Source organism: Adiantum capillus-veneris, chromosome 25, assembly GCF_014529385.1.
Source record: "Adiantum capillus-veneris isolate H3 chromosome 25, ASM1452938v2, whole genome shotgun sequence".
NCBI lineage: Eukaryota > Viridiplantae > Streptophyta > Polypodiopsida > Polypodiales > Pteridaceae > Adiantum > Adiantum capillus-veneris.
In genome coordinates, this window is record NC_140955.1 from 114,875,528 (window position 1) to 114,900,756 (window position 25,229).

At 44.2% G+C, this 25,229-nt stretch overlaps 1 protein-coding gene and 1 long non-coding RNA gene across 6 annotated transcripts in view; both read left to right on the forward strand.

The window, feature by feature from the left end:
• Positions 1-2,523: 2,523 nt before the first annotated feature.
• Positions 2,524-25,229, forward strand: part of LOC147425498 (uncharacterized) — a 71,954-nt gene continuing 49,248 nt past the window's right edge. For 4 of the 5 annotated variants that reach the window (XR_015186400.1, XR_015186404.1, XR_015186401.1 and 1 more), the window contains exon 1: positions 2,524-2,755. This is a non-coding gene — a long non-coding RNA (uncharacterized LOC147425498). Of the gene's footprint in view, positions 2,756-2,870; positions 3,005-25,229 lie in introns of those variants that run through there. The other variant, XR_015186402.1, reaches the window with a different exon arrangement.
• The window catches only part of LOC147425499 (uncharacterized), a 59,234-nt gene continuing 39,496 nt past the window's right edge, over positions 5,492-25,229 (forward strand). Inside the window, exon 1 of the mRNA XM_086499844.1 lies at positions 5,492-5,500. The gene's annotated coding sequence lies outside the window, so the exon portion shown is untranslated. The remainder of the gene's footprint in view (positions 5,501-25,229) is intronic.

The window sequence follows — 25,229 nt, forward strand, 5'->3', positions numbered from 1 at the left end:
GATGCCAATAGCGGGACCTTCCTTCGCCATTGCTGACTTTGAGGGGTGTTAACTAGTACAATAGGAGAGGTGCGATTTGAATGTTCTACTTGGTAAGCAAAGGTGGTTTTTTCAAATAAGCCCACAACATTAAGCCACTTGACTCAATCCTGAGCATCGAATAAAAATAATAATCCAATGTTGCAGACTACTAGCCTTACATCATTGCCCCATGTAAAAAAAAGAGTCGCCATCAGCCTTGCTATCGTTGAAAAAAGGAAACACTCCAATCTTTCCCTTTTGGCATCTCGTCTTCACAAGAGTTGTCATTGTGACTTACAAACTTCCATGGTGGAGAAAAGGCTCAATTGAACCCTATCTTTGCGAGTAGCTCTTGCAGTTATGGGTTACATAAGAGGCTGGGTCATATGAGTCTAGTACGCAGTGGTGGTGTGCTGTAGATTTTGTGTTTTCGAGTTGCAAACTGGACCAGTCGGTGCCTGTCTCTCTCTTAAGGGGGGAGGTTGCAGGCGATCTGGAAGAGACTTACCAGCGGTGCCAAGGAGATGCAGGCTATTGTTTCATTCCTGCATCCACGCCACGGCCATCTGATGGCTCTCCACACGATCTGGCTACCAACAAGCGGCAACTACATATCCTCTGCAGGATGTATAAGAAGCACACTCAATTTAATTGTCCTATGTAAGACACACTCAATTCTACTGAATGATGCCACTGATGTCTATGGGATCCCCTTACCAGCTACCTTGATTCTATTGAATGATGCCACCGACGTCTGCTGAATCCCCTTACCAACTGTTTTTGAGGTCTATAAGACCCACCCTGCCTCCACCACCTTTGGTACGGCCTGTGACAATAGGTTGAAAGCTTCAAAACTCAGTCCATAGCTGGTCAGAAGGAGACAATGAGCATGGTAGAGGTGCTGCCACAGCACTCAAAACCACTACACTTGCCCACCTAATTTGGGCAGGTTGACACCCATCACCTCTTCAGCAACAACTACATTTTCAAAAGAAGACAATTGCTAATGATCGAGATATGTAAACTTTGCAATTTATAAGATGGCTCATGGCAGCAATGTGCTTCACTAGGTTCCAGTGGGGATTTCGAACTGAGAACACATCAATACAATAAACACTACACCGTCTATGACGTACGATATAAAGTTACTTTTGCTTCTCTTTAAGCTTAATCAATATCCTATATCCTTTGTATTTGTCTTGACTCCTGTTTTGTGTCTGACAGAGAGGACATACATTCACAATAGTGGACGTTTTGACTGCACAAGCACGGCTCCATCTTGACAACATTGCAAGGTCTGTTATCTGTATCCAATTCCCTATGCCTATACGTTTGCTTGGCGCAACACCTAAATGCTACGAGGCAAGGCACGACTTTTGTTTCTTATAATTTTTGGAGAGACTACAATGCCAACTCTCCACCATACTTTTGTATGGCACTTCTGCATGACGTGCACTATATATTTAACATTTTCACTTTGTGCCTAATTGCAAAACAAAATGTTTAACTATTCACATTGCTTTTATGTAGCTTGATTCAAACAATTTCCTCCGACTTGCACAATTGGACGACACCCATACACGGTTGGTAGTGCATTTCAATTTTTAGTCTATTGATGCTTTCTTATTTAGTTTGTCAAAGTTTAGTTTAGCTACATGTTTTCCTCACTAGTGCATGCTCAATCTAGATCATTGAATCTATATATCAAATAGACACACACTTCTTTTCTCACAGTTCGGCAATTCAAGTTATGTATTACAATACTCAATGCACTCTGCACATGTTTACTTTATTCCTAGGTGATTGATCTCGTGATTGACGTGAATCTACATTTGTCCTTGTTTGGCAATGCATCTTATATAGTGCTGCTCAACGTTCTCCTTTGCATAACCATTCTGTAGCACGAGGACAACTCTTTGTCCTAATGTTTTCCTCCTCAAATATGTTTTGCACTAGATTGCGCGATCGACAGCCAAGACTCCTTGCTCCCTTCGACTACAACAACACATAACCCCCCCCCCCTCTCTCTCTCTCTCTCTCTCTCTCTCTCTCGTTCTATGAGAAAGAAGAGAAAATTGTTTACGCTTGATTTGGAGAATAAATACACATGCATTTTATTTTTAAAAGTTTGTCAATGTCGTGAAATTGGACCATTTTACAAACAGGTAAAGTGATAATTAGTCTTCATATACACAATCGTTTTTTAATAATTCGTCAATGCGCTTTGTACTTCGTTTCCTTCAGTGCTAGATGCTTGATATCAATCTACGTATGTCTTGTTAGGTTCTATAGCAATGCCCACCAAACAAGACTAGTTTATTCTTTTTTTCAAGCTTTGTTGAGAGTTTGCAGCTTTTTGTATTGAGTGAGAAACCCTTATACGCTCTCTTTCTCTCTCTCACTCTCTCACTCACACACACATATTCGTAAACTACATATCTTTAAAAAAAAATGTTTCAACCTACTACGTATCCAATTTGAGAGGGAGGGGGGTAATTCCAATTGTCTTCAGTTTTGAGAGGGGCAACCAATTCTGATGGATACCTCCCGTGTGGCCCCCTCTAATTCACCAATGGCCCTTTTAACGGGACCATACTTTGCCAAGGGGTTTGCTTTTGCTTTTACTTTGGCTTTGGCTTCTACCGATCCTCCACCCGCAGCAGGTCGTCAACACGTCTCTTCACCTTCCCAGCGCTGTCAGCTCGTCAAGCTCCTGGTCTCTCAGTGCGCCAAGGTACACTGAAAAACACACATTTGCAACCACCTAGTTGCTGATGTTTCTCACTCATGCTATAGCGCGTTGTCTGTTTGTCTAGTTTACTTTAGCTGTTGTATTTTGACGATTGCAGATGTGTGTGAAATAAAGAGGCAGGAGATATATTTGCCGAATTTCTGTTTGTGCATCGACCGCAGATTGAATATTTTGCTGAAGTATCACCATGTGGTCTATTTGTTTTGTTTTCGATTTGCTGCTAGATTTTGACAGGGGCAGCTGTGTGTGTTATAGTGCTTGTTGACATGCTGATATGTTGTCCTCATCTAATGTTGTTAATATATTTGCATGTCATGTTCGATCTTGTTAGGTTTAACATGTTATGGCTTGAGAATTTTGGTTCCTAGGACTAGGGTTTTGCCCTGAGAATATAGAATTCTTTCAAGAGGGGGTATGTCACAAATTGATGACGTGGCAGCCTTGATGACGTGGCAATACGGACGGTAGTAAACTACGTTGACATGCTGATGTGACAGCAGTACAGACGTCTGCGATTTGCGTTGTGCCACGTGGCAGGCTGTACGGATTTCCGTGAAAAAAGTACGAGAAAATTGTGAAGTATTTTAATTGATTCTCTCGTGTGTCGTGCCCGATTTCCGTCTTGGACTATGCTCAACTCTGATACCACTGTAACAGACTTGGACATCACAACTTATATTGGTATTTCTTTATATTGCTTTAGTATAACGTCGGTACTCCCTCCTCTGCATATCCATGCGGGAACATCGAGCGAATGAGCCTATGGCACATATTTAAAGGCCCTTGGCCATGAAAAGTAGTTACATCAAAAGCATTAAACTTAAAAGCATGTGGACTTTTAAACGTTTGACAAACTCTTGTTGCTTCTAGGGTTTAGGACCCTCGATCGGGATTTGCAAGCTGGCTCGACTCGTCATTGGGTTGATGCACCAACAATTTGTGACATCCTCCTTTCTTGAGAGAAGTAATCATCTGCGATCAGAGAAAATCACTCAAGTTAGCTAAAAAATGGTCATTCCAAGGGACAATGAGTTTTTAGATTCCATATCGAGCTCTTAATATTCGGTCCTAGAAAAATTAGCCATCGCGTTGATCTGTAAAAGTGGTGTCTCATGCACTAAAACTACATACCCAAGCAACCTCACTCAATTAGGAATATTCTGTGGTTTTCACATCACAATGTAACGCAAATGCTTACATATGCATGTTACAAGACACAACGAACAACACCGTTGAGCACTCCTCCAAGATAGACGGTTTGCGGCATGAAGCTACTCAACGACTATATGTAATGTGAAGCGGAAGTGAATGGTGGTGTATGCTCAAGATGAGTGATCAGTGAGTGCTCAAGGTTCTTCTTACTTACGGGAAGGGAGAGCCTTCCTTGACTTAACGAGAGATTGTGCAAACAAGAGAGTGGAAACTGTGAGAAAAAGTGCTGAGAGTGATATATATATAGAGAGAGAAGAGACGACACAAGATGGGGTTCCAAACCCCCCTCCAAGGGCCCCTCTCTCTATTGCTAGAGAGGTATTTGCTTTAGATTGTACAAAGTTTGGTACAATGGTTCTAAATGTTGTGATGCTTGACGACGTCGATGATGATGTTGACAACGATGACGACGATGATGTGGAGGCTAATGGGCTGAAATCTAAAAATGCTATTGATGCTTGAGGCTGAAAATTGAGATCGTTAGGGATGCTGATGGGGTACTGCCGATGTGGCGAGGCTAGGGGTTGACGTGCCGTCGTCGTGGATAACGATGGCTGAAAACTATAAATGCTGGTGATATAGACTGCGACCACAGTGAGGGTATGGCTGGTTGCGGTGGATCTACTGCGGGATGTCGAGGGAAAAGCAAAAACGTTGCTGTTGCTAAAAACGCAGATGGCTGATCTGGAAATCGCTGGTGACGATGACAACCCGAGGTGCTTGGTACTGCTTGGTTCTTGAGAGACACCTTCACTACTCCTTTGCCTACGATTAGTGCACCAAGGGTTGGTTAAATAGGCGCACATAGCTGGTCCGGGCAGCCATCACCCAACAAATCCCATGATTTGGGTAATTCAAGAGTCACTTTATTAATTAAAATGCCTTGTAAGAGGAAATGGTTCCGTGTGGTGAAAATGCTTATGCTTGGTGTGGGGTACTGATGCTAGTGCTAATGGGTTGTGCAATCAGAGGGTATGTAGTACTTTGTGTCTGGACATGTATGTCCCGCGTACAGGCTCACAAAGGTGCCAAAACACTTCCGAGGCTAACTAGAAGTACAACTTGTCCACATGCACATAGGGTTAGATGTGCACGTGACATCCCTCCCTTATCAAGGTGAGGTACTGGTATAGTTCGCCAACAACTCTTGGAAGTTTGTGAAGAACTCTTCGCTGACCCACTCAGTTGCATGGGTCACGCGATACTTGAACGAGGGGCATGGATACCCTCCGGTGTGGGCCCCCTCTAATTCACCAATGGCCCTTTTAACGGGACCACCCTTTAAGGGCGTGACCCGTACTTTGCCAAGGAATTAATCTACACAAATTAGGGCATCGGGGTTTGGTTTTGCTTTGGCTTCTACCCAAACCTCGGGAGCTAACGCAAGGTAGCTCAATCATGACGGCCACACCTCGGTCACACCTGATCCTCCACCCGCAGCAGGTCGTCAACACGCGTCTTCACCTTCCCCAACGCTCTCAGCTCGTCAAGCTCTTGGTTTCTCAGTGCGCCAAGGTACACACACACCCACCCATGAAAACACATGCGCGCACGCACACACACGCACACCCACAGACACTTGAGGATCGTTCTGCATGATTTCTGACCATATCAAACATGAATAATTAGAAGCCATATGCTTTTTCGTTCATACTAAGCTTTTCTGAATTGCGGAATCCAAAACATCAGGAGCTGACTGTATGCTGATTGTACGCCTTCCTGTTACTGTTGGTTTCAGTACTAAGTGATAAAGTTTATCTATTAGAGTATGTTTGATATTGTTATGCGGTCCTGTTTGTGATAAGATCCTTGCAATCCGACAACAATGGATGGGACTCGAGTTTAATATCACAAGTTTCTGTAAGCATGTGTTGATTGGGATGCGGGTAATGTGGCCATGTCTGCACTATTTGGACCCTCAAAGAGAAAACCTCTCTAGTGGTTCAGACTTCGAATATTTCTAACGACACGTGGTGAAAATGACTTTGTGCCTGTAAACATGTCCAAAGTAGTGACAATTGGTATTGCAAATCCATTATTTACAGAAACTTGATTCTAGAGAGAAATAGATAAATGAGGCATGTGCTATTTATATATGGATACATATATCTATATATATGTATGTGGTGCATATGTAGCGCACATAATAGGGGTGTGCATACATGTTTAAATTTAGATACACATACTTACATACGATGAGACAAACCAAGGAAGGTAGAGATAGAGAGATTGAGCACCCACTGTGTTTAAAGCTTGAAAAAAACAAGAAGCAATTATCAATTTTCTTGCATGAGGAAAAACCCAAATCTATTCTTTCATTTGCACCTACAGATATCCTATCATTATGTCGCTAAATATTGCCCAAAACCATGTGTATCCTACAAACAATCTATATTTTTGGATCATTATGTCATTAGTGTTAAAAGTTTAGGCATCTCAAGTGAACTCCCCAATGTGATCCCATTATTTAGTTTGGCTTTTAGGTATTTATTTTACTTATTTGTCAAAGTCTTGGGTAGGGCAATTTACTAGGCTTGCTGTAACAAACTTGGACACTCCAAGGTCAAGAATCAACCGCGACAGCACCAAATAACCACTTCAAAACAATTCACAGATCACAATAGATTTGCACTGGCCCGGCGGAGTTCCGTGCCTAGAGATATTGGCCCCAAAGACTGGCACCCCTTTCGGTATTTCTTTTTATATTAATCAATCATCAAAGTACAAGAGAGCGGTTAGGGTTTCACTCTCAGACTCTGCGTCCAGATGCTCTGAGAAGTGAGGCCTTCACCACTAATTTAAAGGTTACAAGGGATGCCCAAAAGTAGAGCCCCAAAAGCTTTTAAAATCAAAAGCATCAGTTCTCTCTCTCTCTCAGAGAGTCTTTTCTCTTTTTTTTTTTTTATAAAAAAAAAGCAAAAGCAAAATTCGCGTCGCTCATCATTTTCCAAATTAAAAAAAAAAAATAAAAAAAAATAAAAAAAAATAATCCGCCTCTGCGATTTCCGAAATTTAGGGTTTTTGGCAAAAATTAGGGTTTGCAGGAATTTTAGGGTTTCTGACAGAAATTAGGGTTTCTGCTGTCCGCCACGTCATCACTTTGTGACATACCCCCCTTTTGAAAGCATTGTAATCGACCGCGATTACGCCTGCAAAACCGACAAAAGCCATAAACCGTCTTAGCAGACACTGACTGTTAGTACCTACGTACTAGGAACACACATCTAGCACATGTACAAAATCGACAGTCACATCACACGACATCACCAGACATCACAGGACATCACATGACATTCAACATTCATTCGGATCTTAGACCATGATTTATCGGCAATGTAGCTAGCAATCACATCTAGGTCCAATCGGGACCTCATCGATGTCCGATTGACTAACCCCTATTGCAACCATGTCTATTCGAGATCAAGTAGACCAAAATGCTGCAGTCATTTCGTCTACCAGTTCCTGCACTCACAAGAAGTCAAGAACAAATCAGTATCATAATAAGGAATTCCATTTCATAAAGTCATCCAGCAGAATACTGTCAGCTCTCAGTATCCCTGAAGCTCAAAGAGACATCAGTGACTTTAGTATCAAAATCGAGGCATCTGTTGACAAGGGAGCGGAGTAACTCCTCTCTTGTGCATCCCACTGCACCAGATCTTCGGCCAAGCTGAGTTCTGGGTTCCGTTTGGAGTAGACTATGCTAAACCAAAACATCGAGGTAAAGTTTCACAATCCGAGGAGTATCTGCTAGGTCCTCCTCCTCCATCCACTTCGCATCAAATGCAGGAAAGTTCTTGAACTTAACCAAGAACCGCCTTCGGACTTTACCTTTCTTCGTATCATTATGTGCCAAAATCTGTTCAGGAACAAGGATCTCCTCGTTTTCTTCCACTTCGGGTTGCTCATCAGGCTCCCCATCATCAGGCACATCACCCTTAACAGGGTTCAAGAGACTCACATGCAATGCATTATGAATCCTCCAAGTATCTGGCAGTTCCAATCGGAAGGAGACATCATTTATCTTGTCAGCAATCTGGAAAGGTCCGTAGTATCACATACTAAGCTTTGGAAAAAAGCCTCTCCTTTCCCTTTTTCTTTCTTAGGCGTGCCTTCTCAAAAGTAAGAGCACCCAATCATCCTCCTTCAGTTTCCAGTCGCGACGATGGCGATCCGCTGCCTTTTTCTGTCGTTCTTGAGACTCCTGCAAAGTCTCGCGAACCTTGGCAAAAGCCGTATCCAAATCTCGCGAATATTCATCCGCTTCAAATTTCTAATCTTTCGTGCTCAGGAAGGATGGAACCTTCGCAGCAGTTTCAACAATCTCACATGGCATCTTCCCCGTCGAAGAGTGTATCGTGTTATTGTAGGCAAATTCCACCAAAGGTAAGTTCTTTTCCCATTGAGTCTTCTGATGCGAGATACAAGACTTCAATAAATCTAAAATCACTGAATTGGCAATCTCAGATTGCCCGTCAGTCTGCAAGTGGAACGATGACGAGAACTGCAACCGCGTGCCAATGTTCTCCCAAATTGCCTTCCAAAACAAACTCATAAATCTGGGATCTTTGTCGGAGACAATCGTCTCAGGCGTGCCATGTAATCGGAAAATCATCGTGATCATTCTGTATTCTCGGGAGATTAAAAAAAAAAATGAAATCCATTTCAATATTTTCCCAGGGGCGGGTGGGTATGGGTAAAGGCTGTAACAATCCCTGTGCCTTATGCCTGTCAAACTTGACCTTCTGGCATACCAAGCAACTGCGCACAAACTCTTCCACATCCTTCTTCAGTCTCCGCCAAAAGAAATCTCTCTCTACCCCTTTCATGGTGGTAGCAATGCCGCGGTGACCCGTAAAAGGTGGACAGTGGCAATCAATCATAACCTTTTCCCTCAACGGCTGTGTAACGCACAACATAGTCTTTTTCATCAAGTAGCCTTCCCGAAGGGAGTATCCAGCTACTGTCTCCCCATCCCGTATCCGTGTGAAAATATCTGCAAAATCTGTATCTGTGGCACACCGATCGACCATATCCTCGAAGCTCCTATGATGTATCGCGGAAATAGCCAGAACCAACGGTTTCCGAGACAAAGCATCTGACACCACATTCTTTTGACCCTGCACATGGACAATCTGGAAGTGGAACTGTGACAAGATGTTCACCCACCGCATCTGCTTTTCTGAAAGCTGCTTCTGTGACAAGTAGTAGCGCAAACTCTGATGGTCTGTAAAGACAGGAAAATCCGCTCCGAGTAGGTAATGCCGCCACTGAGTAAGAGCGTGGATAACCGCCAAAAGCTCTTTCCCATAGATCTGTGCTGTCATCTGCGGCCTAGAGAACAAACGGCTCTCGTAAGCTATGACATGGCCTTCTTGCATCAAGACCGTACCCAGACTACGACCACAAGCATCACAATATACTTCAAATGACTTCTGCAAGTCCGGCAAAGTCAAAATATGGTCCTGTAGTCAATTTCTCTTTCAATGTCTGAAAGGCAGTCACCTCTGTGGGTCCCCACGAAAAAGGTACTCCTTTCTGTGTCAAGGTATGCAAAGGGGAAGCAACCTCTGCAAACTTTCGTATGAACCGCTTGTAGTACGAACACAGTCCCAAGAAGCTTCTAGCTTCATGGACATTCCTCAAATCGGGCCAATCACGTATAGTCTCTATCTTGGCCAGATCCATTTGCACTCCTGCTGTGCTGAGACAATGTGTCCCAAAAAGTGTATCTCTGGTAGGAAAAATTCACTTTTCTTTGCATTAATCACTAACTTGTGATCTCGTAATGCCTGAAAGACCTGAAGCAGATGATCTCTGTGTTCTGCCTCATTCTTGGAGAAAACAATGATGTCGTCAAAGAAAGTGCCAACAAATAGCTTGTACTCTCGGAAAATCCTGTCCATCATCCGGTTAAATGTCGCAGGAGCATTGGTTAAGCCAAAAGGCATCACCAAAAACTCAAATAACCCAAAAATAGTCCGAAATGCTGTCTTGTAAACGTCTCCTGGCGCGATTCAGATATGATGATATCCACTCTTCAGATCAATCCTGCTAAAGCACGAGGATCCCTGTAACCTGTCGAGTATATCATCGATCCTAGGAATCGGAAATCTGTTCTTGATGGTGATTTCGTTGAGAGTGCTATAATCGATACACATTCTCCAAGATCCGTCTTTCTTCAAAACCAACAACATTGGAGAGCAATACGGTGAAGTACTAGGCTGGACAAGACCCTTTTCCAAGAGGTCTTTCACTGAGTTCATAATCTTTTCATTCTGTACTCGGCTCACACGATAAGGTGGCCGATTCGGTGGCGTGCTTCCAGATATCAGATCTATGGTATGATCTTCAGGCCCTCTCAAAAGCAATCGGCATGAGCGTGGAGAAAAAAATCTTGGCGTTCTTTTCTTCAGGTCAAAACATATTCAACTTTTATCCATCGTTCAGTTCTCCCAAAAGAATGAGTAAGAAAACTGAAGTTCTTCAAGTACAATCTCTAAGCCCTTCATTTATCAAAGTCGCTTTCTCGGCCCGGTAGTCAACCACGGCGTAGTTCTTGTGGTACCAAGGGATCCCGAGTAGAACGTCACTCACGTGCCCTGAACACCCCTGTCATTGCAAACGAAGTTTGCCAATGCTCGGTGTAATGGCAACATCCCATCCGGGTGCCAGTCGAACTACCTCCGCCCGTGGCGTCAGTCTATCGGGCGTAGTTCCAAATCGAGCCGCCAATTCCAAGTGAAAAGAAGTTGGCCTTGGCTCCTTCAAAAGAGCTTCCTGATCCTTCGCTTTGCCCCGAAAGCGGCAAAGTTTGTACTTTCATTCATTAGATTCGGTGCAGGTCCCACGCCATGTGGTACCAGTTCTGCTTTTCTATCTGCCTTTTCTGCCACATTCCTCAGCTGCTCTCGAACTCTCAGACCTGTCGTCGTCTTTATCATTCTGTTCTTTCTGTGCCTTATCAGGGCACATTGCGGAAATATGTCCATGTTCCCCGCATCCAAAGCACTTCCCCTCTCTGATGAAGCGAGCTCTCTCCTCAGGAGTAAGCTTGGGTCGTGCATCCTTTTTTTTCTCTGGGTTGCTCTTTTTCATTCTACTTTCATTCCCAGAAGTCTGTTCGGCTCGTTGTGTCATGGCCTCATCTGTGGGGTAGGTCAGACTGCCAGAGTGAATGGCAAAGCCCCGCTTCGCATGACTCATCAACTCCTGAATAGAAGCTGACTTCTGTTCCAAGCAGTGATCTCGGATCTCTGTAGGTAGACCCAAGGTAAACCGCTCAATCTGTTCTCTGAACGAGATCTTCTTGAATGAAGAGCTCCAAAATCTTTCACAATAAGAATTCATTGTATCGCTCTTGGTCATCCGGAGATGGTTCCAAGCAGCTCGTATATCTCGCTCAAACTCTTGAGTCAACCAAGAAGAAATAAAAAGCCTCTTGAATTTCAGCCATGTTACTGGCACAGTCTTGCTTAATAGAAGCGTGGACCACCAAGTACGAGCATTCCCCTTAAAGTAAGAGGCAGCTCTCCGAATCTTGGAGTGCTCTGAATAGTGTCCTCGTGCGAAAGCGATGTCAAACTGCTGTATAAAAGACAAAGCCTTCGAAGCATCTGAGTATCCTGAAAAGTATCAAACTTGATCGAGTGGCCACCTTCCTTAAACTCTCGGACTTTCTTGCTTTTATCTTCGAGAAAGTCATACTGGTTGGCTTTGTAAAAATTCTTCTTGTTCGCATAAAACTTTCCGTCATCGAAACCTGAGCTGTCTGTAGACGAGTCCTCAGTAGAACTGTGAGTCTCTGGGCGAGATTTAGCCTTCTTTGCCTTTCTCTTGCCCTTTCCAAAGCGTTGCTTCTTGCTTCGCTTTTTACCTTTTCTGTCTTCTTCGCTCGAATCCGAGGAGCTAGAAGAACTGTCAGAAGAAGAAGAAGAAGAACTGGGTAGGTCTTCAAACTTGACGCGCTTCTTCAATTTCTTTGCCTTGTCAAATGTCGACCGACGACCTAAATATCCCGGGAAGTCAGTGCCTTTCTTCTGCTTTTTGCCGTGCTTTTTGGCTTTCTTTTGCGTGTCAAAAAGCTGAGCAATCCGTGCATCAACCACGTTCTCCAGTTCCTTCTCCGTATATTTCTTGGAGGCAGAAGGTTTCTTGAGAGCGGGTTTCGGGAGTGGTGTTGTGGTTCTCTACCACTCCATCTGTACCTCTTCCAAAGAGGTCTGGTTCATATATTTTGCCATCTTCGGGTCCTTGGCAAAATTGAGCATCATCATTGTTGCATCGCTGATCAACTGGCGACGCTCTATCTCTCGCCCCTCCGCCTAAGTAGGCCAAGGCGGGCCATACTCTCTGCCTGAATCTTCGTTGTGATCCCAGCCCGCATCTCCAGATGCAGAGGGAGTGGATTGATCATTGCCTGAAGCCATAGGTGCCGCGGAAAAAAAATTCGGAGATCGGATTTCCCGTAGAAGAGAAATCGGCCGTGCTCTGATACCACTGTAACAAACTTGGACACTCCAAGTCAAGAATCAACCGCAACAGCACCAAATAACCACTTCAAAACAATTCACAGATCACAATAGATTTGCACTGGCCCGGCGGAGTTCCGTGCCTAGAGATATTGGCCCCAAAGACTGGCGCCCCTTTCGGTATTTCTTTTTATATTAATCAATCATCAAAGTACAAGAGAGCGGTTAGGGTTTCACTCTCAGACTCTGCGTCCAGATGCTCTGAGAAGTGAGGCCCTCACCACTAATTTAAAGGTTACAAGGGATGCCCAAAAGCAGAGCCCCAAAAGCTTTTAAAATCAAAAGCATCAGTTCTCTCTCTCTCTTAGAGAGTCTTTTCTCTTTTTTTTTTTTATAAAAAAAAAGCAAAAGCAAAATTCGCGTCGCTCATCATTTTCCAAAATTCAGCCAGAGAGAGGCTTGTGAGCGGCAGAGAGGGGCAAGCAATGCTTCCTATAATTAATTTGGACCCTTGTGTTGGAGTTCAAGTTATTGGTGTTTGGACCCATAGGTCGGTGTTCAAGGCACATGCATCTGGCAGTGAACCAATCAGACGTCTAAAACGCTATGGATGGGCTAGCCAATTCATTGTTGTTGGTCAGATTATGGACAGGATGTTTTCCAACAGTTCATTACTTGGAGTTTTATATTTTGGACGTGATGTGTTCTGTCACAAACCGGTGACGTGGCATGACCCCTAGAATGGGCAGCAGGAAATGGTGCAGTAAGGCAACCCCAGACAAACCCTGAAATGTTGATGTGGCTGTTGCAGATTTTCGGAATTCACGCAATGTTGACGTGGCCTGACTGTACGGCAGCCCCTGCGTTTTGCGGGTAGCTGTACTGTCACGTGACACATCCAACCCTATGTGCCCGTGGACAAGCTATAACACGACAAGGGTTCAGTCAGTCCAGTGAGTCTAGATTAGAAGTGATCTGGCACTTTTGTGAGTCTATTCATAGACCGTGCATGCCCAGGCACTTAGTGTAGATGGATATCCTCTGATTGCACACAGCATGATCATAAGCATTCCCATCAGAATCCATCAGAATCCTTCAGGGGAATTTTTGAGTGCATTTAGCCTATTTTCCCTATTTTTGACATTTTTCACTTATTATTTTTAAGTGACTTTTGTTGGAAAGTAGGTAGGGCAAATTGGTGCTGATTTGAAATGTTTTGACTCTGATTTTAATACTGATTTCATTGATTGGTGATTTAACTCCCGGATGGAGTAGTGACAAATGATGTTTGAGAAAGCTTGCTCATTCATACTTATGGCTCGTACCCTTGTGGTTATTTGCCGGGAGTATTGAATGATTGAAAAGTGTTATTTTTACTCATGGCCCGGACCCTTGTGGTTATTTACGGGGGGAGTATTGTTCTTGTTTACTCATGGCCCGGACCCTTGTGATTATTTACTAGGGGAGTATTGTTGTTGTTACTCATGGCGCGGACTTGCATGGTTATTTACGTTGGGAGTATTAAGAAGTCTGAGCAGTGGTTACTCTCAGCACCTCCAAACGACGCAGGCTGCGGTCAAGGGGGCGTTTGGTTGTAAAAGGCCTCTATATCTCATGGCCCGGACCTTTTTAGGTTATTTGCGGGAGGAGTGATGAGGGAGTCGTTGAACAGCTCATGGCCCGAATCTGGATGGTTATTTGCGGGGGAAGTGTTCATTGGCGACTTTATGTTTCTATGTCTTGTAACATGCATATGTGAGCATTTGTGTTGCATTGTGATGTGCCAACCACTGAATATTCCTAATTGGATGAGATGGATATGTAATTTTAGTGCATCAAAACACCCGCGGAAGATCACTGCGGTCTGGGTGTGATGGCTAATCTTACTACGTAGGAATGTCAACAGTTCTGATTCGGACGAAAGGAGAAGCCAACTCCTTGATCAAAAGAGCCGAAAGGAGAAGTCTACTCCTTGATCAAAAGAGCTGAAAGGAGAAGCTAACTCCTTAACAAAAAAAAAAAAGAGCAAACGAAATGTCCCTCGGAAATTTTTGAGCTAACTTGAGTTGTTTTGCAAATATGCTGTAATCGCGGACGATTACTTTCTTTCAAGTAGGGGGGATGTCACAAACTGCTGACGTGTCAAGCCACTGAAGAACGAATCCGACTTGCAGGTCTTGGCCAAAGGGCCTAAACCCTAAGAAGAACAAGCAACAGCAGAAGAAGATGTCCTACCAACTTATGGGGACCCTGTCCGATGGGGCCCAAGTGACATAAAGGAAATAAAGCAAGACCCCCCCCACACACACAAAGAATTGGAATTCCGAATTTTCCATTGACTGATGATGTGGCAGACTGTACGGATTCTGCATTTTGCGCTGACTATTGACGTGGCAGCTGTACGGAATTCCGGATTTTATGCTGGCAGCTTTTGAGCATTGCTTTTGGACCATGCTTTTGAGTCTGAAGGCTTTTCATGTAAACTGCTTTTGGGGCCTAGGGCCTTTAAATTTGAGGCCATGGGCTCATTCATTGGCATGCTTCTTGGAGAAGGTGCAGAGTCTGGATGACCGGCTTGTACTGTGTTGATGCAATATAAAGAAATACCAAAAGGGGCGCCAAGGTTTGGGGCCAATACTTCTGGGGTGGAATTTCGCCACTCCGTGTTGCGTGTTGTGTGTCTCTCTCTCTCTCTCTCTCTCTCTCTCTCTCTCTCTCTTTCTCGGAGTTTAGTTGTTATTAAGGTGCTAAAAGTCTGTTCAGTCTGTTCTTTTCTATTGGCACGTGGTGCCCGTCTTGTGACATCTGCCAACAACTCTGGATAATCTCTGAAAAACTCTTCATCGACCCACACTGCCTCTTGGGTTCCTCGATTCTTGAACTTCAAAAAGTACTGTCGAACTTGCTTCTTTTAGCCATGGCGAAACCGATGCAACCGATGCAACCTCTCGGGCTCTTCTTCTTCGGAAACGTCATTCGGAGGTGTACCTTGAAACACTTTCAACCAAGAAACATGGAAAACGTTGTGCATTGACCATGAGTTAGGCAATTGTAATTTCATAGAAACCTCATTGATCTCTTTAATGACGAGAAACAGACCATACATTCTGAAAGACAATTTAGGACACTTCTTTTCGACTTGCTTAAGACTTTGCTTCATGATCCTTAAATAAACCCAATCCCCGTCGTCGATAGAAACATCCTGACGATGCTTGTTAGCTTATCGTGAGTAAGATTCCTGAGCCTTGCTTAGCCGAAGCTTCACACTCTCAGAAATCTCATCCAACGATTGACTTTCAGCATTGCTATCAAGCATTTGATTGATCGAGCAAGTAAAAAGTGATTGTAACGGACGACGAAAAGCTGCCTCATACGGAGTTCTACCAATGGTAGAGGAATAAGAGTCATTCAAAATAGCTTGGACCAAAGGGAGATAAAGCTTTCAATGAGACTGTTGATCATGCACATAAGACTTCACAACATCAAAAGCCAATTGATTGTAAATTTCTTTTTGACCATCTGATTGTAAATGAAAAGCCGATGAAAAATTCAACTTAGTGCCAAAATTTTCGAAGTGTGCGCGCCAAAAATTGAACGTGAACTTAACATCCCTATCTGAAACAATTGACTTTGGCAAACCACAGAGGGGGTACCAATGCTTTATGAACAACCGTGCTACATCTTGTGCGGTGACTGTGGCCTTACAAGGAATCAACATGCAAAATTTGTTGAAACGGTCAACAATTGTCAAACATTGAGTGTTCCTTGAATGCAAACTAGGTGGAAAATAGTCACAAAATCCATAGAAATATTCTGAAAAGGCTTGTCAGGATAAGGAGGCGGTAGCAAGAGGCCTTGCTGCTTACCTCGAGGAGCTTTTATCTTTTGACAAAATGGTGCACTGTGTGACATAACGAAATACATCTTTTGTAACAAACTTGGACACCCCAAGTCAAGATTCTACCGCGACACGGCCAGGCGTAGTTCCGTGCCCAGAGGTATTGGCCCCACAGACTGGCGCCCCTTTCGGTGTTTCTTTTTATATTAGTCTGTGTGCCAAGTGCAAGGGAGTCTATGGGATCTCACACTCAGACTCTGTGTCCAAATGCTCTGAGAAGTGAGGCCCTTGGGCGTATTTATTCTTACAAGAGATACTGAAAAGCAGAGCCCAAAAAGCTTTCAAACTCAAAAGCAATTGATATCCAAAAGCTTTAAACTGAAAACGTTGCCAAAGCAACTAGTTCCCAAAATCTGCCAAAAGCAGTCAGCGCAAATTATGGAAATTCAGTCAGCTGTCACGTCAGCATGTAAGCGTGAATTGCGGGCGTCCGTACACCGGCCACGTCATTGGCCAGCCACGTCAGCCTGTCGGCGCCTTTTTCGGGATTCCCGTAGGGTGCGTGTGTGTTTATGTCCGAGGGCCTGCCACGTCATCAGTTTGTGACATACCCCCTCTTGAAAGAATTGTAATCGCCCTCGATTACGCTTGCAAAACAGACAAAGGCCATAAACTATCTTAGTAGACACTGACTACTAGTACAAATGCACTAGACACGACACATCTAGCACTTGTACAAATCGACAGTCACATCACCGGACATCACAGGACGTCACTTGACATCACAGGACATCACATGACAAATCACATACAAATTCATTCCAAATCTCAGCCATGATTAATCGGCAATGTATTTAGTAATCGCATCTAGATCCATTCCGGACCTCACGGATACCCGATTAGCTAATCCTTATTGCAATCATGTCTATAGAGATTTATGAGACCGAAATGTTGCAGTCAATTTCGTCTTTCAGTTCCTGTATTCAAACAAGTCAAGTACAAATCAATCAGTTTCATTTTCGCGTATTCTAGCTCATAAAGTCATACAGGAGAATACTGTCAGCCCATCAGTATCCTTGAAACCCAAAGGAACATCAGTTACTCTATTCAAAATCGGGGTAATTGGTTGACAAAGGAGTGGAGTGACTCCCCTCTTGCATAGTTATAGGGAATGGCCATTTTCAAGTCTCCATTCCCTGTTCCCACTCCAACTTCCCGTTTCGAATCCCCGTTCCGTGTTTCAAACGTGAGTGTTCGTAACAAGGAATGGCGTTTCATGCCCATTGCCGTTCCGTGCTCCCCGTTCCGAAATCCCGTTCCGGGTAACGATGCCCTCTTATGCAAGCCCGCTGCACTAGATTCACCTGTGCTGAAATCGGGGTTTTATCGGAGTAGACTATGCTAAACCGAATGCTTCAAGGTAAAGTTCCAAAATCTGAGGAGTATCTGCTAGGTCCTCCTCCTCCATCCACTTTGCAATGTGCATCCAATGCAGGATAGTTATTGAATTTAACCAAGAACTGCCTAATCACTTTACCTTTAATCTTTCTATCCTTGTGTGTCAATATCTATTTTGGAACGAGTATCTCCTCGCTTTCCTCCACTTCGGGCTGCTCATCTGGCTCCCCATCATCGGGTACATTGCCTTCAAAAGGCTTCAATAGACTCACATGAAAAGCATTTTGAATCTTCCAAGTATCGGGCAGCTTTAGTCTAGGAGACATCATTTATCTTCTCTTTTATCCGGAAAGGGCCATAGTATCTCATGCTAAGCTTTGGAAAAAGCCGCTCCTTTCCCTTTTTCTTTCTTAGGCGTGCCTTCTTAAAACGTAAGAGCAACCCAATCGTCTTCCTTTAATTTTAAATCGCAACGGTGTCGATCTGCTGCCTTCTTGTGTCTTTCCTGAGATTTCGCTAAAGCCTCCCGGACCTTGGCAAATGCAGTGTCCAAGTCCCTCGTGTATTGGTCGGCTTTAAAAATCTTGTCTTTCGTGCTAAGGACGGGTGGAACTTTCGTAGCACCTTCAATGATCTCAAATGGCGTCTTCCCCGTCGAAGAGTGGATCGTGTTATTGTAGGCAAATTCCACCAAGGGCAAATTTTTTCCCCGTTGAGTCTTTTGATCAGAAATGTAAGACTTTAATAAATCCAGTACGACTGAATTTGCAATCTCAGATTGCCCATCTGTCTGCGGCTAGAAAGATGACGAGAACTGCAATTGTGTGCCAATGTTCTTTCAAATAGCCTTTTAAAACAAACTCGTGAATCGGGGATCTCTGTCAGAGAGGATTGTCTCAGACATGCCATGTAATCTGAAAATCTAAGCAACGAACAATCTCGTGAAATGATCCGGCTTGATTGTTTTCTTCACTGGAATGAAGTGAGCTTGCTTGCTAAATCTGTCAATGACAGTCCAAATGCCATCATGTCCACTCTATGTCTTCGAGAGATAAAAAATGAAATCGATAGCAATACTTTCCCAAGGGCGGGTGGAAATGGGTAAAGGTTGTACCAATCCCTGTGCTTTATACCTGTGAAACTTGACCTTTTGGCATACCAAGCAACCGTGTTGTAAGGTGCATCGGAATGAATGTTGAACTTTGCTCAAGATGAGTGCTCCGAACCGTGTTGTAAGGTGCAGCAGAATGGATGTTGAACTTTGCTCAAGATGAGTGCTCCGAACTGTGCTCAAGGTTCCTTTTACTTACGGAAGGGAGAGCCTTCCGTTCCTTTAGTGAGAGAGTGCAAATGATCACAAATAAAGTGAATGACACTGTGAATGAAGGTACTGAGATGGAGAGATAGAGAGAGAAGAATACGACACCAAAATGTTGTCAAACCCTCCTCCGAAGGCCCCACTCTATGGCGAGAGCGGTCTATATTGATTGCACAAATCTCTCCAATGCTTTGTACTTGCCGACAATGTCGACGACGACGAGACGGGCTGAAATCTGAAAACGCTAATGGCTGAAATCTGCAAATCTTTGTCTGCTGAATTCTGACTCTATGTCGGTGATGACGTCGATGGCGACGATGCGACGACGACGCGCTGAAAACGTAGATGCTGAAATCTGCGTTTTCCGGGCTGAAACTGCAAACTGCGCTGGATCTGACCGTGCGGCGAGGATTTGCTGCGGGAGGTGAGATCTGCGAGGTTTGGGAGTTGTGCTGTGAGTGCTAAAGGCTGAATACTGAAAACGCTGGTCCTATCGCTGATTCTGTTGCGATGATCTGCAAAAATGCTAGGGTTGTTCTGCAAACCAAAAATGCTAGGGCTGAAATTTTGTTATGCAAATGCAAAACGCTAGGCTGATCTGTTGTGTCGTGATGACGCTGGCATAGTTACATGGTACGGCGGGTTGGGGTCGGGAACGGGGACGGGGACGGGGACGGGGACGGGACGGCAAAAGTCAAGAAACGAGGACGGGGGTCGGGACGGCAAAAATAGCATTTTTTGACCTATACACATGCCACACACATAGAGCATCAATTTGACCACAAATTTACACTAAATAGACCAAAGAACATGAGTCATATAGACGCAAATGTGCTAATCAAAACATCGAGAAATGAGGACCCAAAGGGTGGCTTTTATAGCCATTGGGGTTCTTCAAAGTTCAAACACATGGCTATTAGAGAGAAACTAGCCTCTAGAAATGATCAGGTTTTCAAATTTTAAAAAAAGTCCCCTCCCGTCCCCTGCCGTCTCCTCCGTCCTCGGCCGTCCCCGGGACGTTTTGCCTGCGTTCCCACTTGGCAGCCATTTTTTCGTCCGTCCCCACCCGTCCCCGTCCCGGAAATGGGCGTCCCCTGTCCCTAGGGTCCGTCCCCTGTAACTATGGTCACGCTTGGCTGATTTGTTGAACAAAACCGCCAAGGCTGGTCTACTAATGCAAAAACGCTAGTGTAGCTGCTGTGAGGCAAAAACGCTAGGGATCTTGCGGGTTCTGCTGAGAAGTTGCCTGTTGAGCGAGTGCTCCTGCTGCCTCTTCTGCCAGAAAGTGCTAGCGCTAGGTTTCTATTTATACAACTCAGCAAAATTGCCCTACCTACTTTCCAACAAAAGTCACTTAAAAATAATAAGTGAAAAACGTCAAAAATAGGGAAAATAGGTCTATGCACTGTAAAAAATGCTCTTGATGGGATCTGATGGGAATCTGATGGTCATGCTCTGTGCAACTAGAGGATATGCATCTAAACTAACTAAGTGTCTGGACATGCACGGTCTGCGAACAGACTCACAAAGGTACGAGATCACTTCCTATTCTAGACTGACTTGATTGAACTGCACCCTGATCATGTTGTAGCTTGTCCACGGACACATAGGGTTGGATGTGTCATGTGACATCCCCTCCTTTTCAAAGTGAGGTACTGATACCGAACTGTATGGCGTCGAGGGAGATCGCAATAGCATCCGGAACCCTGGAAGGGACTCTTCGCCGGCCCACTCGGATGTGTGGGTCGTGCGATACTTGAACTTCATAAAGGTCTGTAACGCTTGCTTCTTTGGGCCGCGCCGAAAGCGACACAAAGTCTTCTGTGGCTCCTTCGATGCTTCAACTTCGTCTGGAGTCATTCTTCTTTCTTCTTCAAGAATCTCCATGGCTGAAAATTCTTGAAACCACTTCCAACACAAAAACATGAACATACCTATTCCATGTAAAGTAATTGGAAAAAATCTTGTCTTACTCAAAGACTGTGCATGCAATGTAGATGAACAAAGAGACGGAGTGCCTAACCGTTCACCACCCACACGCAAACAATAAGAGCGAATCTTTCTCTTCTGATCTAAAGCAATCAACTGTGGCAATTCACAACGGAAATGCCTATGCTTGGTGCTCATACTTTCATGTGCTCTTTCTATAACTATGTCATGCCAAGGAAGAGACATGGAATGTGACTTCCTTGAATGCAATTGCATACTTTTCAGCTTTTCATAAAGAATCCGCATACATCCGTGCTCATTCATGAGTGAAACGTGTTCAAGGTACAATATGTTATGCCTAGGAAAAGGGATCACATAAAGACGCTGACTAAAATACAGGAAACGATCACGAATGAAAAATTCGAACAATGCGTGCTGACTAATCATTCGTACACATAATACTTTCTGTGAGGGTTCTTTGGTCCTAGGCTCGAGAGCCAAGATCGGTTCTTCGTGATTGATCGTCTTTGCAATGATGTTAGCTTCACTAGAGAAAGTATCAACTAACACATCATCCTTGTGAACAATCACATCATCTTCATGCAAATCATCATGCTTGGGAGAAATCACATCTTGACCATCATGCAAATCATCATGCTTGTCATTGTCATCCAAATCATCATGCTCATCATTATCATTCAATTCATCATGCTTATCATCATGCAAATCCTGTGTATCATGCTTTGGAGAAGAAGAGATTGAGAGAGTCTCCTTTTCCCGAATCTCTTGCATCTGTGCCTGCACTTGAGAAAAGAGTCGCAACATCTCTTGCATGTGTCGCGCTTGCTAATGCTCACGCTCTATTGCTGCCTTTCTTTTTGCTTCTCTTTCTGCGTGTCTGCGATCCATTTCTGCCATTCTTTCTACTCTTCTTGCGTCGCGTTCTAACTTCCTGTCCATATACATCTGCTCCAACTCCTCCATAGGAGTTAGTGCAATCCTTGGCGTAGATGGGGAAGGGGAGGGTCGGAAAAACCTCCTGGTGGGGAAAATTTTTCTTCGCCTCTCTCATGCTCATCACGTCCAAGTGAAGTATCCATTCCGCTTCGAGTGATGACCATCCACTGAAGTCTTGGTTCTTGTGGGTTTTTGTGGTCTTGGGTTCTGAAGTTCACGAGGAACTTGGGTTCTTGTGGGTCTTGGGTCTTGGGTCTTGGGTTCTTGGGGGTCTTGAGTTCTTGAGGTTCTTGAGGGTCTTGAGGTTCTTCTTTCGCTCGCAATCTGTGTTAGAGAAGGATCTTCTCTTCACCCGAGTTTTGCTCTTTTCCGCGGGCGCACCCCTTGGCAGCCTTGCGCTCACACCAAGGTCGCTTTTTCCCACCTCAAGTCAATTGGCCGGCCGCTAAGTGCACGGTCCGCTCTCAATGAGTGAAGAGAGGCACAAGGGGAGGCTGGACAAGCCCTTCTTTCCTGGGATTCCTGTCTCTCTTCAAAAACACGACTAGGAATCGACACGCCCAAGTGAACTTGGGTTCGTGCGACCTCAACATGAGTAGTGGAATGTATGTTGAACTTTGCTCAAGATGAGTGCTCCGAATTGTGCTAAAGGTTCTTTTTACATACGGAAGGGAGAGCCTTCCGTTCCTTTAGAGTGAGAGTGCAAATGATCACAAATAAAGTGACTGACACTGTGAATGAAGGTACTGAGAGAGAGAGAGAGAGAGAGAGAGAGAGAGAGAGAGAGAGAGAGAGAGAGAGAGAAGAATACGACACCAAAATGTTGTCAAACCCTCCTCCAAAGGCCCCACTCTCTATGGCGAGAGCGGTCTACTATTGATTGCACAAATCTCTACAATGCTTTGGACTTGCCGACGATGTCGACGACGATGAGGACGACGACGAGACGGGCTGAAATCTGAAAACGCTAATGGCTGAAATCTGCAAATCTGTCTGCTGAATTCTGACTCTATGTCGGTGACGATGTCGATGGCGACGATGCGACGACGACGCGCTGAAAACACAGATGCTGAAATCTGTGTTTTCCAGGCTGAAACTGCAAACTGTGCTGCATCTGGTGGTGTCAACGTAAAAGGTGGACAATGGCATTTAGTTAGAACCTTTTCTCTCAACGGTGTAACGAACCACATCGTTTTCTTTATCAAGTAGCCATCCCGTATGGAATATTCCGCTACTACCTCCCCATTCTGTATTCGAGTGAATACATCCGAAAAAAATCTAGATTTGTGGCGTACTGATTGACCATGTCCTCGAAGCTTCTATGTTGAATCGCGGAAATAGCCAAGACTAACGGCTTCCAGGACAAAGCATCTGCCACCAAGTTCTTTTGTCCCTGTACATGGACAATCTGGAAGTGGAAATGTGACAAGATGTTTGCCCACCGTTGCTTTTTCTAATGCTGCTTCTGTGACAAGAAATAACGTAAACTTTGATGATCAGTGAAGACTGTAAAATCGGCTCCGAGTAAGTAATGTCGCCACTGAGTAAGAGCATGGACAATGGGGATCATGGATTACCGCCAAAAGCTCTTTCTCATAAATTTGTGCTGTCAATTCCGGCCTTGAAAACAATCGGCTCTCATAGGCAATGACATGGCCTTCTTGCATTAAGACCGCACCCAGACTAAAACCACAAGCATCACAATACACTTCGAATGAATTGTGCAAATCCGGCAAAGTCAATACTAGTCCCGTAGTCAATTTCTCTTTCAATGTCTAAAAGGCAGTCACCTCTGTGGGTCCCCACGAGAAAGGGACTCCTTTTTGTGTCAGAATATGCGAAGGGAAAGCGACCTCTGCAAACTTTCGAATGAACCGCAGGTAGTAAGAACATAAGCCCAAGAAGCTTCTAACTTTCATGAACATTCTTCAAATCGGGCCATTCACGTATAGTGTCAATCTTGGCCGGGTCCATCTGTACTCTTGCTGCTGAGACAATGTGTCCCAAAAAGTGTATCTCCAGCAAGAAAAACCCACTCTCTTTGGCATTGATAACTAACTTGTGATCTCGCAATGCCTGAAAGACCTGAAGCAGATAGTGTTTATGTTGTGCCTCATCCTTGGTGAAGACTATAATGTCATCAAAGAAAGTGTCAACGAACGATCTATACTCTCTGAAAATCCTGTCCATTATTCGGTTGAAAGTCGCTGGAGCATTGGTAAGGCCAAAAGCATCACCAAGAATTCATATAAACCGAAGCTCGTCTGACAGGCTGTCTTGTAGACATCTCCCGGTGCGATTTTGATCTAATGATAGCCGCTTTTCAAATCAATCGTGCTTAAACAAGAGTATTCCTGTAGTCGGTCAAGAATATCATCGATCCTTGGAATCAGAAATCTGTTCTTGATGGTGATTATATTGAGAGCTGTGTAATCAATTCACATTCTGCAAGATCCATCTTTCTTTTAAATCAACAACACCGGAGAGCAGTAGGGTGAAGTACTTGGCTGGATAAGACCCTTTCCCAGAAGGTGTTTCACTTGGTTTATAATCTCTTCATTCTGGGCTTGGCTAACACGGTAAGGTGGCTGGTTCGGTAATGTGCTCCCAGGTATCAGATCAATAGTATGATCCTCAGGACGAGATAGTGGTAACTCGCCTGGCAGGCCCTAAAAAAAGCAATCGGTATGAGTGTGGAGAAAATCTTGGCGTTCTTTATCAAGTTCAGACATATTTGTTCTGTGCTCATTATTTAACTCTTTCAAGTGACTGGATTTTATTAATTTGGAAATGGCCGAAGCCGATACAATAGGGACAGACTCGCTGTAACAGACTTGGACACTCCAAGTCAAGAATCAATCGCGACAGCACCAAATAACCACTTCAAAACAATTCACAGATCACAATAGATTTGCACTGGGCCGGCGGAGTTCCGTGCCTAGAGATATTGGCCCCAAAGACTGGCGCCCCTATCGGTATTTCTTTATGTATTAGATCAATGTCAAAGTACAAGAGAGCGGTTAGGGTTTCACTCTTAGACTTTGCGTCCAGATGTTCTGCAGGGTGAGCCCTCACCGCTTATTTAAAGATTACAAGGGATGCCCAAAAGCAGAGCCCCAAAAGCTTCCAGTTCAAAAGCACAATACTCTCACAAGCCCTCTTGAGGCTTTGCATTAAAAATAAAGCAAAAGTCCTCTCTCTCTCACATCATATCATGCGTGGAGAACAGCAACCAGGAAGCGTCACTCAAACTGCTTTTCAGCTCCGCAATTTCTGGAAATCTGTAATGCTTGCCAAGTGGCATTTCAGCCGCTTGCTTTAGGCTTTTCAGCC